The 13,126-nt window shown below is 41.3% G+C and overlaps 1 long non-coding RNA gene across 1 annotated transcript in view; it reads right to left on the reverse strand.

Annotated features, from left to right (window-relative positions):
* Positions 1-627: 627 nt before the first annotated feature.
* LOC117537839 overlaps positions 628-13,126 on the reverse strand; it is a 32,179-nt gene continuing 19,680 nt past the window's right edge. Inside the window, exons 4-5 of the long non-coding RNA XR_004567777.1 lie at positions 12,166-12,199; positions 628-691 (exon numbers count right to left, since the gene is read on the reverse strand). This is a non-coding gene — a long non-coding RNA (uncharacterized LOC117537839). The remainder of the gene's footprint in view (positions 692-12,165; positions 12,200-13,126) is intronic.

Consider the following 13,126-nt stretch of genomic DNA (forward strand, 5'->3'; position numbering starts at 1 on the left):
AAGTAGAAAGTACAGGTATTTGGGTTCAACATGTAAGAAGTAGAAAGTACAGGTATTTGTGTTCAACATGTAAGAAGTAGAAAGTACAGGTATTTGGGTTCAACATGTAAGAAGTAGAAAGTACAGGTATTTGAGTTCAACATGTAAGAAGTAGAAAGTACAGGTGTTTGTGTTCAAAATGAGAGAAGTAGAAAGTACAGGTGTTTGTGTTCAAAATGAGAGAAGTAGAAAGTACAGGTGTTTGTGTTCAAAATGAGAGAAGTAGAAAGTACAGGTGTTTGTGTTCAACATGTGAGAAGTAGAAAGTACAGGTATTTGTGTTCAAAATGTAAGAAGTAGAAAGTACAGGTGTTTGGGTTCAACATGTAAGAAGTAGAAAGTACAGGTATTTGGGTTCAACATGTAAGAAGTAGAAAGTAAAAAGCTGTCAGAAAAAATAAGTAGTGGAGTAAAGTACGGATACCAGAAAAATGTACTTAAGTACAGTAACAAAGTATTTGTACTCCACTACATCCCACCTCTGTCTATATATATATATATATATATGTTCCACTGTTGGAGGAGTCTGTGACTTCTGATTATCTTTTTTTTTTAAATCCAGATTTAAAAGACTTGAAGGGGTTCATACCTGCGATGTCTGGCGTACTTCCCGCTGACGTGACCGCTGCCATCACAGCCTGGAGTGGGACAGCTGAGGAGGAAACACACACACACACACGTTATATATGTTTTTGTGCATGTAAATAGTCGGCAAAAGCTAAAATCCCTGTGTTCCCTTCACACTCTCCCCCTGCCTGAAACGCCTCCATAGGACTCCTTTGTTTACTTCCTAAACATGGTGATATTCCCCTTTGGTACTGATCTTTGATTCTGGAATTTAAAAATTAGAAAAATGGTGGAGTTCCACAGGGGTCAATCCTAGGTCCTCTATTGTTTTCAGCGTAACTACGTCCAATGTTTTTCATCAAATCACAGCATCCTTTTTTGCAAATATACAGTACCTATCATATATAACGTCAGCAGGAGAGGAATCTTTAAAGTAGAGACACTACATACTGATATACACCTGAACATCAGCAGGAGAGGACTCTTTAAAGTAGAGACACTACATACTGATATACACCTGAACATCAGCAGGAGAGGACTCTTTAAAGTAGAGACACTACATACTGATATACACCTGAACATCAGCAGGAGAGGACTCTTTAAAGTAGAGACACTACATACTGATATACACCTGAACATCAGCAGGAGAGGACTCTTTAAAGTAGAGACACTACATACTGATATACACCTGAACATCAGCAGGAGAGGACTCTTTAAAGTAGAGACACTACATACTGATATACACCTGAACATCAGCAGGAGAGGACTCTTTAAAGTAGAGACACTACATACTAGGGGTTTCACCATCTAATCGATTAGTGGACTACCTTTACCACTAGTCGGCGCTGTAGGCCCTAGTCGACTAGTCGTGAAAAAAATGGAGGTAAACGAGGTGCTGCAAAATGCTCCAAAACACGTCCGACATTCTTATGTATGGCAGTACTTCAACAAAGATGTAACCAACTCCACAGTGAAGTGTCAGTTGTGTACAGCTGTACTGAAGTACAACAAAAATGCATCTGCTATGCGCAACCATCTGAAGATGAGACACCCGCTGCCGACAGCTAGCACTAGCAGTAATGCTAGCACCAGTGAGCAACGGACCGGCGACAGCACAGGACAGAGGCAGACGAGCAGCAAGAAAAAACGGGTCAACAGTGATGCGAGCTAGGGTTTACTGCCAGCGGACACTGCATATCCCCACAATGGATAACCCACTGGAGTGGTGGGCAGAAAACGTGCACCGCGTCCCCCGTTTAGCCAAGCTTTCGAGGAGATACCTGGCTATTCCAGCCACAGGCACCCCGAGTGAGAGGGTTTTTTCCCTGGCAGGCAACACTGTCACCCGAAAGCGGTCAAGCCTCCTTCCCTCACATGTCGATGCGTTGGTGTTCCTCAACGCAAACCAAAAATCTGGAAAGGTGGACGTTATCGTGGAGGACAGCGAGTAAAGTGTTGCGCACTGGATTTACGTGGCATTTCAGTAAACAGAGTTTTTTGCTGTCGATTTTGGTGAGTCCAGTTACTGTTTGTTATTTACTCAGCCATGTAACACAAATTAAAATGCAGTGTTTAATGTAACTGTATGAGTTCCGTTATAAAATACAGTTGTACACCTCTCTTTGTGTGTCTTTATTATGACGTAACGACTAGTCGACTACTATTTTGAAAAACGCGTCGACTAGTAAATATTGGTAGTAGTGAAACCCCTAGTACATACTGATATACACCTGAACATCAGCAGGAGAGGACTCTTTAAAGTAGAGACACTACATACTGATATACACCTGAACATCTGCAGGAGAGGACTCTTTAAAGTAGAGACCCTACATGCTGATATACACCTGAACATCAGCAGGAGAGGACTCTTTAAAGTAGAGACACTACATACTGATATACACCTGAACATCAGCAGGAGAGGACTCTTTAAAGTAGAGACACTACATACTGATATACACCTGAACATCAGCAGGAGAGGACTCTTTAAAGTAGAGACACTACATACTGATATACACCTGAACATCAGCAGGAAAGGACTCTTTAAAGTAGAGACACTACATACTGATATACACCTGAACATCAGCAGGAGAGGACTCTTTAAAGTAGAGACACTACATACTGATATACACCTGAACATCAGCAGGAGAGGACTCTTTAAAGTAGAGACACTACATACTGATATACACCTGAACATCAGCAGGAGAGGACTCTTTAAAGTAGAGACACTACATACTGATATACACACAAACATCAGCAGGAGAGGACTCTTTAAAGTAGAGACACTACATACTGATACACACCTGAACATCAGCAGGAGAGGACTCTTTAAAGTAGAGACACTACATACTGATATACACCTGAACATCAGCAGGAGAGGACTCTTTAAAGTAGAGACACTACATACTGATATACACCTGAACATCAGCAGGAAAGGACTCTTTAAAGTAGAGACACTACATACTGATATACACCTGAACATCAGCAGGAGAGGACTCTTTAAAGTAGAGACACTACATACTGATATACACCTGAACATCAGCAGGAGAGGACTCTTTAAAGTAGAGACACTACATACTGATATACACACAAACATCAGCAGGAGAGGACTCTTTAAAGTAGAGACACTACATACTGATATACACCTGAACATCAGCAGGAGAGAACTCTTTAAAGTAGAGACACTACATACTGATATACACCTGAACATCAGCAGGAGAGCACTCTTTAAAGTAGAGACACTACATACTGATATACACCTGAACATCAGCAGGAGAGGACTCTTTAAAGTAGAGACACTACATACTGATATACACTTGAACATCAGCAGGAGAGGACTCTTTAAAGTAGAGACACTACATACTGATATACACCTGAACATCAGCAGGAGAGGACTCTTTAAAGTAGAGACACTACATACTGATATACACCTGAACATCAGCAGGAGAGGACTCTTTAAAGTAGAGACACTACATACTAATATACACCTGAACATCAGCAGGAGAGGACTCTTTAAAGTAGAGACACTACATACTGATATACACCTGAACATCAGCAGGAGAGGACTCTTTAAAGTAGAGACACTACATACTGATATACACCTGAACATCAGCAGGAGAGGACTCTTTAAAGTAGAGACACTAGGGGTGTAACGGTACACGTACCCGTACCGAAATTATTCGGTACGGGCCCTTCGGTTCGGTACAGGTGTGTACCGAAGTGTACCGAACGAATATAACGTTAAACGTAAAACATTGAGAACGTGAACAACTTTTTGGAAGTAATCTCAGGTGCTGCGTCGCAGCATTCAGAGTAATTTGCTCACATTGGGTTCAATGCGTCATAGAGCGAGCAAGTCATTTCATTGGATGAGAGGCATACTATGAGAGCTGGTCAGAGGGATGCGTTCAAATGTAGTCAGTAATTTGAGGAACTGTCGAAAATTAATGGCGAACGCAGATAAAGTTGAGCTCGAAAATCCTCCAGCATCATTGAAGTCTCCGGTTTGGGAACATTTTGGTTTCGCAGTTACGTACAAGGATGAAGGACAAAGACAGGTGGACCGAACCAAAGCTGTTTGTCGGCATTGTTCAACTAAAATTGGTTACGCGGCTGGCAATACATCAAACTTGCACACTCTTGAAAAGGCATCACCCGAACGTGAATATCACCGGTACCAAAAGAAAACAGACTGAAGTGCAAACCCAACTCCCACTAGCATGTAAGCCTCCACCACTCGCAGAGAGTTCAGACCGAGCCAAAGCTATTACAAACACCAAATATCCTTATGTTGCCATGTTAGCAAAGCGCTACCTGGCTGTATCTGCTACCTCTGTCCCTAGCGAGAGGGTGTTCTCCACCGCAGGAGACATTGTTAGTGCCAGCAGATCTGCCCTTTCAGCAAGCAATGTGGACAAGTTCATCTTTCTTTAAAAAAACATGAAAATACAATGACAAGCAAGTCCTAATGTCAAGCTGGCTGCTTAGGTACTAGCACAGTACAGTTCAAATACAGATTATTTCAGTTCATCGAAAAGCTGCACCTTAATGTTTATTTTATTATATTTTGTATTTATTTGAGTGAATACATTATTCACAGTTTAATAATAATTTAAAAAAATATATATATATATGTTTTGTTTTGTGAAAAAAAATTCTGCTGTACCGAAAACGTACCGAACCGAACCGTGACCAAAAAACCGAGGTACGTACCGAACCGAAATGTTTGTGAACCGTTACACCCCTAAGAGACACTACATACTGATATACACCTGAACATCAGCAGGAGAGGACTCTTTAAAGTAGAGACACTACATACTGATATACACCTGAACATCAGCAGGAGAGGACTCTTTAAAGTAGAGACACTACATACTGATATACACCTGAAAAATATGGACACTTCAAAGTTCATGAACGAATTAAAGTTGGAAGAGTCTAAATGGGATCATCGTCACATATCTGAAAGTCTGACTCATCGTTATGAATCATTGTGCAGAGTTAGTGTTATTAAATAAGCCTTCAAAAATAAGAATCCATCACTAAAACTGTTCTTTCTGGATTGTAACGACCAACGCTGGCCTTTCTGTTTTCAGTCTAAAACACCCGTTTAGCCCCAGTAAACCTGAGTTTATATGAATGAGTGTTAAACACGGTTAATCTATCCTGAGCCCGGGTAAGGTGCAGGAATTTAACATCCAATTTAAAATGCTGTTGATGAATGCTGTTCATCTGGCCTTGATTTGGCCACATCTCATTCAGCAGCAGGAAGACGTCTCTCTGTCTGAATGTGTTGATGTTTTTATATATAAATATATCGTGAGTCACTCTGCAAAGAAGACACGCACACCGCCAGCCAACGCACACCGCCAGCCAACGCACACCGCCAGGCTTCAGGGAGTGCACACCCATGACCTCTGACACACACACACACACACTCTCACCTGATCCACACACCCTGAAACTGTAGGCTAAAAAGAGCTGCACGAAGATATATGTGAAGATTTAATATCACGAGTGCAGTCAGGGAAGGAGAGGAGGAGGAGAATGGAGGATGAAGAAGAAGATGAAATATAGGAGAAAGAGTTGAAAGGAAAGGAGGTTAATGGGAGGAAGAGGATGGTGAGAAAAAGATGGTTATGGGATATAAAGAATGGGAGGGATATGGCGAAGGGGAGAAAGGATAGGAGGTTAAAGCAACTAAACCACTAATAAAGCCAGAAATCTAGGTGTAGTGATGGACTCAGACCTGCATTACAACAGTGATTTGGTCTGCTTATTATCACCTGAAGAATATATCGAGGATTAAAAAACTAATGTCACAAGTAACAGGACTTCGAAAAGCTTGTCCATGCTTTTATTTTCAGTCGACTTGACTACTGCAATAGGGCTGACAAAGAAATCCATCAGAAAGCTGCAGCTGATTCAGAACGCCGCTGCACGTGTCCTCACTAACACTAAAAGAGTGGATCACATCAGTCCGGTTCTGACATCTTTACACTGGCTTCCAGTCGGCCAAATAATTGATTTTAAAGTACTATTGCTAGTTTTTAAATCATTACATGGTTTAGGACCAAAGTACATTGTTGAACTCCTACATAATTACGAGCCATCAAGGTGCCTCAGGTCTTCTGGGACGGGTCTGCTATCGGCTCCGAGAGTAACAACAAAACATGGAGAGGCAGCGTTTAGCTGTTATGCCCCGACACTCTACAAACTACCCAAATCATGCACGTCCACAGAAACGCTTACTATTTTTAAATCGAGACTAAAAACATATCTTTTTGCCGCTGCTTTTAATTGAGCTGCTCATATTCGAACTACAGTATGCCTTTTAAACATGTATTGTATACCTGTGGTGTTTATTTTATTATCTTTGCTTTGTAATGTCTGTTGTAAAATGCCATTACTGTATATATGTGTTTTTACTGTATTTATTCCTAAAAAGTCTTTTAATTTGTTTTGTAAAGCACTTTGAATTGGTTAGGGTACAGACAAGTGCTATATAAATAAACTTGCCTAAAGAGGATAAGATGAGGGTGAATAAAATGACCGTAAGGATAAGGCAAAGAAAGGAGGAACGAGAAGACAGAGGTGGCCAAGAAGAAAAACACAGCTTTAGTAAATGACGTGGAAAAGAAAAATAGGAGGATTAAATCTCGTAGGAAAAGTGGGAGCAAAGAAAAGAGAAGTAGAAGAGGGGAAAGGATTGGAAGACAAGGAAGGAGGTGAGAAACAGGAGGAAGGCTAAGAGTTTAGGGAAGAAGCATGATGAGTAACTTAAAGAGCCTGTGACACGAGTTTCCCCCATCATCCAAACCCATCAATTTGAGTAAATATTGTCCCCTTGAAAACCGTTACTGAACTGATTTTGGATATTTGTACTTTGATAACCATTAATCTGCCCTTCAATGTTGACCATTTCCTGGATCTTCTCGGGGATTCTTCAAGTCCCGCCAAATGACGTGTGACGTCATTGCGGGCACAGCGCTCCAGCTGCATCGTTCAGGATCCCAGCATCTGCATGTAAACGCACGATGGTGCACACAGCAGCAAGCTCAGACAGCGATGACAGTTTAATGTTGAACGTGTCTGAGAGCTCATATGAGGCTGAAGGATCGGTTTATGTTGTATCTGTTAGAAGTTTAGGAATTAGGTGCGTCAATATGGGCGATAATACGGTCATGTAGCCAGTGGTGGAATGGGACTAAAAATCATCCCGGGACTCTCGACCGGCCCACTTCGGTACCGCTAGTAAGTTGTCATCGGGGGGAGTGGGGGATGTCAGGGGCGGCGGGTGCTGTAGATAGTACATGTAAATATGTAAATATTTGTGTCACTGCATCCTGGTAAAATACAAATATAATGCAATGTCTGTGTCTTTGACATTAGCGCTGCTAGCCACCTGTGCCCTGTACTACGAAGCCAGTTCAACATACCCTGGATATGTTTGAGTAACAAACAAACTAACAACAACAAACTAACAAACGAGATCTCGCTAAGCGGTCCTACGACGCTGGTTATCAACTCGGTAAATCAAGCCAGGGTTTCTCTCTCCAGCTGAGAGCGCGTTCACGTCTAAGACACGAGTGGATCTGACTTTAATTACATTTGACTCGAGTGTTTCGTCAACATAATGTGTTGCTTAAAATAATACTTCTGCATACAGTATGTGACACTGTAAGTGTTGCACGGCCAGATACGGCTGGAGAAGCTGACTCAGATAAGGAAATATATGATATATTATGATATTATATGATCGATGATCTGATCGATGATGTAATATGAATGATAAGTGCGACACGTCGGCGTCTTCTCTGCATACGGCAGTTTAAACTGTATTTCCTTTATCCTGTAATATGACTTGAGAGATTTAAACTCCGCACACTGAGTTGATCTCTTTTCTATAGACGCCGGAGGCGGGCAGCGTCAGGTAAAACAAGTTATGTAGCCTTCCCAAACCTGAGCCTCACGCGCCGCCTATGGGGGATGTGCTAGTGACTTATCCGACCGGCCCACTTCGGTACCGGCCCATCGGGATTCGTCCCGATGGCCAGTCCGCGACTGCACCCAGCCCACGTAAACTGTCAACGGGGGGAGCCTCGCTGCGGGGAAACGGTGGACCTAGTGTCCCGATCGGAGTGGGAATAATAATAATCCGTGCATTTCATCCATTAATTTCCCCAACATTGTGGTGAAAAAACCAGACGTTTAATCCATGTTGGTGTACTACAACTACGAAAAGCATCGGTTTGTTTTCTCATCAGGAAATGCAGACCGGCACAAACAAACGATTTTTAATAATCATCCTCACGATCATTTAATGTATCATATGTTCGCCGAATTGACATGAAAGCACTAATAAATGTAGTTTCATCCACTTGAGTTTACAACTACAAAAGTAATCGATTTGTTTTTATATCACATCCTACGGGAGGAAATTCAGTAGCTCTCACTACCGATTTTTAATCCTAATGTAATCCTCATCTTCACCACGATAGTTTATGTTTATGTTCACCGAATTGACATGAAAGCACTGACAAATATGAATATACTGTAGTCAACTTCATTAAAACGTTATTAACGTGCCTAAACTCAGTAATTCACCATTTCTACGCATGACAACACACTTTGTCCGTGTTTGGCTCTCTCGCCGCACAGTGAAGCGTTCCCGCATTGACGTCACTTCCGGCTTGCCCCAAAACTTCAAAATGAGTCGAAGGAATTTCCCGCGATGTTCGAAATTATTGATATTTAACGGAACGGTATCGCTTTTTCTTTTTTAAACTGACGGTTCGAGATGACTAGTAGCCCAATATTTCATTGCACAACAGTTGTTGGGATGCTGTCACAGGCTCTTTAAGTAAGGAAGATATAGAAAGAGAGGGGAGAACATGCAAAGAGAAGCGTTGGGAAGAAAAGGAGGAGGATGAAGAGGAAGTGGAGGATGAAGAGGAAGATGAAGAGGAGAAGGAGGAAGAGGAGAGAGAAAAACAATAGAGAGAAGGAGCGCGAGAGAAGGGAGGAAAAGGAGGCGGTTCGTTCAAGGTGAGGAGGATCATCAATCAGTGTGGGAGCAGAGACTGATCGTGTTGCTGTATCGATCGTGTGTGTGTGTGTGTGTGTGTGTGTGTGTGTGTGTGTGTGTGGTGTGTGTGTGTGTGTGTGTGTGTGCGTGTGTGTGTGTGCTACAATGTGAAACACGTTTTCCAATCATGCTCTAAATCCCCAAATGAAAGAACCCTAACCTTAACGAGCTGTTTGAGTTGAGTCTTAAAATCTTTTTTTTCTTGAAAACTTCTAAATATATTTCCTTCCTCCGTGGAGAGAGAAACTTTCCCCGTGTTTCCAAAGCAACTGAACATTTCTTTCACTAAGTTGCTCGACTCCAGTGATGTTTAACTTGATCTCGGGGCACATATTGCTTATTACTCAGAGAAGAGACAGAAATATAAAGGTTTAAATAACCAACGTTAAACATAGATATTGCATGTCTACATCCTTCAAAAAGCACATCAATTCAATGCCTCTCTTGAAAACAGAGCAATATTTGGCAAAAATTGGACGATAGCATTTTGGGAGGGGTGCACTCATTTACTACCTTGCTAGATGACTTTGTCGTAATGTTTTTGGACTCAAGCTGAAGCCAGGAACACATCCATCCATCCATCCATCCATCCATCCATCCATCCATCCATCTATCCATCCATCCATCCATCCATCCATCCATCTATCCATCCATCCATCCATCCATCCATCCATCCATCTATCCATCCATCTATCCATCCATCCATCTATCCATCCATCCATCCATCCATCTATCCAATCCATCCATCCATCTATCCATCCATCCATCTATCCATCCATCCATCCATCCATCTATCATCCATCCATCTATCTATCCATCTATCTATCTATCCATCCATCCATCCATCCATCCATCCATCCATCCATCCATCCATCCATCCATCCATCCATCCATCCATCTATCCATCCATCCATCCATCCATCCATCCATCCATCCATCCATCCATCCATCCATCCATCCATCCATCCATCCATCTATCCATCCATCCATCCATCCATCCGTCCATCCATCTATCCATCTATCATCCATCCATCCATCCATCTATCCATCCATCCATCCATCCATCCGTCCATCCATCCATCCACCTATCTATCCATCATCCATCCATCCACCTATCTATCCATCCATCCATCCACCTATCTATCCATCTATCTCTCTCTCTCTCTATCCATCCATCCATCCATCCATCCATCCATCCATCTATCTCTCTCTCTCTCTCTCTATCTATCCATCCATCCATCTATCTCTCTCTCTCTATCTATCCATCTATCTATCCATCTCTCTCTCTCTCTCTCTATCCATCTCTCTATCCATCTATCTATCGATTTAGTTATTTGTTGTATATAAGTTAAAAGTGTTTGGCTCCATGTTGGTGCTATAAACTCTCAATTGGTAATTCAAACATAGGTTTTCTTATGACCCTAAAGATTAAATGTATCCGGTCATTGCACTCTTAATTTCTTCAGAAATATAGAAGGACAAACGTTATTTCTATATACTTTAAACTGGAGTTAAAGTAATCATTCAAAGCTTTGTTGCAGCTCTGATTCCCACTGAGCAGACAGATGTGATGAGTTTATTTAGCAATTACCACAAAGTCAAGAAAGACTTTTTAATATCACCACCACATGTCTTTCTTGCCACTAAATCTGCCTACACACCATAATGATGAATTAATTCAAATAATGTTTATCCTGACAGATTAGTCAGTGGAGTAAAAAATAATTGAAGAAAAATATTCCATGGCATGCTTACAGTATTTACTGTTTGAGTCGTTTCTACCATCGCGGCTAACTTTAAATCCTCTCTGTTCACGTCTACCTTTCAGTTTCCTGCTCCTCTGCTCAGGGCTCAGACAGGACATGTTGTTTACAGTAAAGCAATGACCTGGATCAAACTGGGTTCAACCATAATCTGCTGCACACACTAATATCTGTCACTTTTACTAAATGAGATTAAGTGAAGCAGAAACGCTCTCAAACAGGTAGAAGTGAAATTCAGCAGTTACTATGAGCCGCTGCTATTGAGTTGTTCCTCACGCGACGCAAAAGCTGATGAATTATCCATCAATTTAGATTAATGTCACATTTTAACACGGCACACTGTTGACCCATTACTGTTGCTCATAATATCATGATTTATCTCGAATTACAACATTTACCTCGCCTTCATCATCAGCTTTTAGGCTCAACAGATGGATGGATGGTTAGATATCTCGGTATTAAAACGTTCCCATTGTGTTTGTAAGGGAAACTTCTGCAGCAATGGAGAGTCAGGACTCCGAGAGACACGAGGAGAGTTGGAGCTTTGATGTCAAACAATTATGTTTATTACAAGTCAACGGCCGGAGAATTCATATCACAAGTCACAGCAGCAAAAGGTTCTGACTGCACGGGTGGGTTGCCATGTCAATTCTGCCCAGTATCTCTCTCGATAGACCATTTAACATATTTTTGGTGACCTTAAAATGTATTTTCAAGCGTTGCACTTGCCAAGATACCATCAGGAAACACTCTAAACTCAAGGCTTTAAAATGGTTGTTCACGAACCAAGAAGTGAGGTTTCAGCGACTACATCCATCCTAAGTATCCTAGAACAGCGCTTTATTCCCATTGTGTGTCGATTTTTTGACAGGATTACTTAAATTGACTTGGAAGAGCTGCTACCTTTAAGGCAAAAATCAGGGAACAGATGTTTTGCACAAAAAGCATTGCACGACTGTAACTTGTTTGCCTGCATGTCTCCCTGCAAGAAGCGCATTGATACACATATGTGGATATTTGTATGAAGGTTCATGATAAATCCCCATGCCCTTGAGATGGATTAACATCACAACGCTTCTTGTTTTAGGCAAAAATGAATGCCACAAAAATAATCTGTGACAAGGCACAATGCGCCACAATCAGGACAGGAAAGTATCATTAAAATAACACCACAATAAAATGATGAATGAGTGTCAGTGGAAGTTTACCTACCTGAATAACTCCTGTGTCACTGCCTCCACGGCGGCTTCAGATGGAGACAGAACAACAAAGATTAATGTTTTAACTTCAACAATCTGCAGCCAACCAATACTTATTAACACATCTACTTTATGTGGGCATTACACTAAGATATTATTATGTTTAGGCTCATAGGCTATAGCATAAGATTAGGAAGTGGAACTAACCTTTTTACACACATTTCCGATTAAGAGTATTTAGGATCTATCAAAAGTATTTTGTATATCCAATGTTTTCAAGAAGAGTTAAGAATGTATCAATATTACTTTTAAAGCTACCGAATGAACAAAGAATAGGTTGTTCTTAACACTCGTAGAAACAACAGGTTAACTATAGGCTGGTGTAAAAGCTAGCTTCATACACTTTTTGCTTGGGTTCACAATATATATTGTACAACTGATATTTCAGCAAAAACACGCTCATTTGCAGAGAATGGAGCCAACTTTATACACATTTCTTGCAAATTCCCTAATTTAGAAAAGCACATTTCAACCATAAACTTAGGTTTACACGTATACTTCTTATTTGTGCAGGATTCTTTCACACACAGTGACGTCACGAGCTACCCACAATGCAACACGCGCCATATAAATATATATAAATGCGCCATTTTCCTGGAGGTGCTAATATCCTGGAAGTGCTAATATAAACAGCTAGCTAACGTAGCCAGGCAGAGCGCAGTAGGTTTTTTTTCTGAATTAACGACCGAAGAAATCGCTGCATGTCTTCGGATTACATCTCTGGACTTGAGGGTGTGCTCTAGGTCGTTACCAGCGTAAACTAGAGCTGTGTGGGTTGTTACAGACTGCCTGCAGATGTATGGAAAAACGACAGTGGCCTTCGTCGATTTTGGCAGCATCTACGTCTATCTTCTGGAAACACCAGGTGAATACCCCACTTGTCACAATAATATTATCATGCCATTGCATATATG

Source organism: Gymnodraco acuticeps, unplaced genomic scaffold (assembly GCF_902827175.1).
Source record: "Gymnodraco acuticeps unplaced genomic scaffold, fGymAcu1.1, whole genome shotgun sequence".
Lineage (NCBI taxonomy): Eukaryota > Metazoa > Chordata > Actinopteri > Perciformes > Bathydraconidae > Gymnodraco > Gymnodraco acuticeps.